Below are 4,655 nucleotides of genomic sequence, written 5' to 3' on the forward strand. Positions count from 1 at the left end.
CAAGCCTTCACCAATGCCTGGGCTCACAAGCGGGAGATGTACACCCCACTGGCCAACATCTTGAGGAGCCATGGCTACGACGTGATGGTGGACGCACTCATGGTAGAAACTCTTGGAGCCTGGGACCCTAGCAATGAGAACATCCTGCATGCCTGCTGTGTGTCCCACTGCTACGTGCAGCTGATGCACCACCTCATGGTGTCAAACACCATCCTCTGGTCCCACGACACCTACATTGAGCACATCATGGGCCAGCACCAGTACATCGACCCCACCAGACTGACCGCCACTGGACTGGACCCAGGAGGGACCACCTGATGGACTCCAAGAGGAATCTTCAATGATGCACCACTCTGCTCCACCCAAAGAGGACCCCCTGCAATCAGACTTTATGGACTGAGCAACTCCTTCATTCAGCCCAGCCCCTCCACCGTCACAGACCATGGTATGGGTTTGTGTGTACTAGGGCTATGCAAAGTTTTGGTTTCTGATTCGATCTGGTGAAGATTCAGCCTGATTTGGTGGCCAAATCTCCAAATCAAATCAGGAGACCCTTTAATTTCTCTAAATCAAATCAGAACCCTCCAAATCCATTCAGAGAGATTCAGAGAGATTCGATGATTTGGACCTAGACACAGATTTAAGTATTTTTTCCCTACCTCAAGGTACTAGGCAGCTCGTGAACACTGAGATGCTGGGGCAGATGAAGCATCCCACGGAAGCGCGGTGGGGGTCCCCAGTGTGCTCGGCGGTGGATCTGGAAGTGGACCAGAAGCAGTTCTGGTCTACTTCCAGGTCCACTGCGGAGTGTGCAGGGGGATCCCCTTACCCCCCAGCTTGACGACTGCTGCTTCCTGGGTCTGGGGGGGTACCCAGGGTCCCCCCATGGCTGATTGCTGATCTGGGGGGGGTGCAGGAGGGAGTCCACACCAAGCATGTGGGGGGGCCTGCCTGCACTCCTGTGGGACTCTCCATCCACCCCAGCATCGCAGCATTCATGAGCCACGCCTCATACCTGGAGGTATGTAGAAAAAACATTTAAAGCTGTGTTTATGGCTGAATCACTGATTCTCCAAATCAGCATCGAATCTTCAGATTCAGATTTGGCTGAATCGAACTAGGAAATAGATCGAAATCCAACAAATTGAATTACTGTCCCCAATTTGGGCCGAATCCGAATCAAATAGGCCTGTTTCATACACCCCTAGTGTGTATCGCAACCCCCCCTCCCTCCACTTCTCCCACCCCTGGGCTTAGTTGGCGAACATTGTACTTACGTAACCTAATGGCGTTCCCTTCCTCACCCACATCCCTCCTATATTAGTTCTTCACTCGGGTGCTTTGCATTTCCCTTATGGCTTTGTCATTTTTCTTGATGACCCTTAACATACACTAAGTAAACAGGAAAAGTACACCCCACTGGCCAACATCCTGAGGGGCTGTGGCTATGACGTGACGGTTGACGCACTCATCATGGGAACGTTCAGAGCCTGGGACCCCCAGCATCGAGAGCATCCTGCAGGCCTGCTGTGTCTTCCGCCACTATGCCAAGCTGATGCGCTGCCTCATGGTGTCTGACACAATCCATTGGTCCTGTGGCATCTATGTTGAGCACATCACGGGACATTGCTGGTACACCAACCCCACCAGACTGACTGTCACTGGACCAGACCCAGAGGGGATCACCTGAATCCCCCTCTGCACCTGATGGAATCCGAGAGGAATCTTCAATGATAAACCACTCCACTCCACCCAAAGAGGATCCCCACAATAAGACTCTATAGACTGAGTAACTTCTTCAACGTACCCCCTCCACCATTGTGGACCATTGTACGGGTTTGTGTGCATCTATCTTCTTTCTCTCTCAGCATCGCAACCCCCCTCCCTCCCCTTCCCCCACTCCCTCCTCCCACCTCTGGGCTTAGTTGGCTAACTGCATTTTCTGTAACCTAGTTGCATTCCCCTCCTCACCCCCATCCCTCTTATGTTAGTCCCTCGCCCAGGCACTCTGTATTTCCCTTATGGTTTTGTCATCTTTTGGTTCAGGACTCTCAACATGTACTAATAAAATTAAATCTGTCCTTTCCTTATGTATTCTGCATTTAGTAGCAGAAGCCTGGTTTAGTAGCAATTGATTCCCACTTTGTATGGCAGTAAATGACAACAAAGGAGTTCAAGAGAGGGGAGAATTAGGCTTGGGGTTTATAAGCACTGCTAAAGTAGAGAAAAATTAAGTGCATATTTGTACTGGAAAGGCCTGTGCTGTAGGGCCTCCTGTTGAGCTACTTTACACTGAGGAAGTAAAGTGGTTTGAACCATTGAGTAGACCAAGGTATAGATGCTTTAAGGTGACTTGCCCGTTTGTTATGCCTAACCAATGCTTCCTCTTTCCCTGCTGCAGAGCTTTCAGCCAATGAGCTAGGATTGGTTTCCCAACTGGGGATGTACAGATCTCAGGATGGGGCATTAGTAAGCTTAAAGTAAATGGGGGCACAGAGCAAGGGCACAGGGAGTAGTGGGGTTCTTATCTGATAAACCATAAGAGAGTTCTGATGGCTAAGATAGAGATGTAGCAGAGCTGGCAGCAACACTCATCTTATAGAAAGTCAGGCCTTTACCAGTTGTCAGACTGCTATGTCCACATTGGCACATACACAACTGAATTCAGAATGATAGGGTTTCAGTTGAACACAGAAGGACAGAGATTCAACAACTACTTAGCCCTGCCAGATAAAGACTGGTGTGTGTTACTTTGCATTGATTGACTGATGATGACAGGGGCCCTTTTATGAAAGACAAGGGTGAACTTCACAGTTGGGAGGGCAAGAAACTGTGCCATAGAATTAAGGATTCACTGGGCCAAAGAGCAAGAGCACAAGGGAGAACATGATCCTGGCAGCCTAGTGATGAGAACCCCTTGTCTAGAAGTAGGAAGTCCTGCTCCAAGAGACTATTCATGCATTTTATCCAATGACTGTTCAACATAAGCAGCCTGATATCTCTGGCTAGGAACCACTGTAATAGACACCCTCCATTGTGCAGGGTCTTCAAGAAATGCCTCTCACCATAGCAGAGACTGTTTTTTGTTCTCGGTTTGCATCATGCTGTCACAGGCTGTTGGTTCCTTTAAGAGGACTTGGGCTCAGGCTTGCTTGCAGCAATCCACTACATCTATCTGCTCCTTGTCTGCTGGGGATTGGGTGGCTTGGGTCACACTCAGCTGAGAAAATGAGGTGATTTCCCTAACAGGCTGGAAGAGTTCAGGTAATAAGGCAATTTCTTATACCTGTTTCTGGGGTAAGGACAGAGGGTAATGAGCCTGGAGAGGATTGCAGAGGGAGCTTGTCGAAATTGCATTATATCCCCAGTAAGAGGGTTGTGGAGCTTCCCTACCGAGGGAAGGAATTTGGAGTCCTGTTCAGAAAGTTCACTGGGGGAAATACTCCCTAGAGGAAGTAGGAGCTCAGAGCTGTGTGACTCAGAAGAACTTGGTAAACTGAATCCTTGGAATAAGAGGTGACCTGGAGACTCTGACAAGACTGGAAAGGCCAAAAGAGACTCCGTGTTTTTTAAAGGCTTAACAAAAGACTTAACAAATCAGAGGCTAAGCAGAAGGGCAATAGAGTCCTCTGGCCTGCTTATGTTACTGGGAGAAATTACACATGCACCAGTACAAGTGATTGGAAAATGGTTCAAATGTGTAACACAACAGAAGTTCAGTGCACATAAACTGCTATCAAAATGGCCAAAACCAGTTTAAAATAAAGCTGGATGGATGTAGTATCAGACTTAACTGATTTAGGATAAATCAGTTTATTGAATTTCTGTCCCAGATCTCCTTCAGAATCAGGCTGTCTGCTCCAGCTGAGCAGGGAGGCATACTCTAGCACCCCCCACCCCCACACCCTCCAGTTTCTAGCCTGGGCCACTGCAGGCATGTGGCTGCATTTCTGGAATCAAAAGTGAATGTCTGTTCACTTGCTTATTGGTTCACTCTATGCCATTTAAACTAACCTGCGCAGATTGAATCGATACAGCCTCGGGCTATTTGACTGTCTGTAGTTAGCCCTAGAGAAAAATTAGTTCTATGCAGAGGCTGATCCTACTTCATGCAATAAGCACTAGTCATGACTGGGATGCCCCTGTTGTACTGCAGTTCAGACACACAATGCTGCTAAAGCACAGCCCACTCAGCAAAGCATTTGTCATTCCCTGTCGAGGGAAAGGGAGCAAAGACATGTGAAATCTCTGCCTTGGTAAACAAGCTTAAAGGAATCTGTGTGGCCTACTCAGCCTCTCTGGCTATTAGTATTCAATAGCAAATGGGAAAATGTATGGAAAGAAAACAGAGTGGTTCCTAAGCCCTCACAGGTGTTTGGATGGAGCAATCTCTTGAAGAAAAATAGGTGGAAGGCATTTATTAATGGCCATATTTTCACATAATCACTTTATTTTTCTAGGTCAGTTCCCAGCCCACACAAGCCTTGCTGGATGTGGAAGGCTGTTGGGACATTTATTTCTCAGAAGCACAAGGCAGCAGAGGCGTCTCCAGCAGCAGAAGTGCTCCTGGTGACCATGAACTTGAGTTCAGGTGGGGCTGCTTTATGAGCTGCTGTTTTGCTTTATGATTTTTCCCCCCTGGGTATTTCTCTCTC

The sequence above is a fragment of the Alligator mississippiensis genome, chromosome 12 (assembly GCF_030867095.1).
Source record: "Alligator mississippiensis isolate rAllMis1 chromosome 12, rAllMis1, whole genome shotgun sequence".
Lineage (NCBI taxonomy): Eukaryota > Metazoa > Chordata > Crocodylia > Alligatoridae > Alligator > Alligator mississippiensis.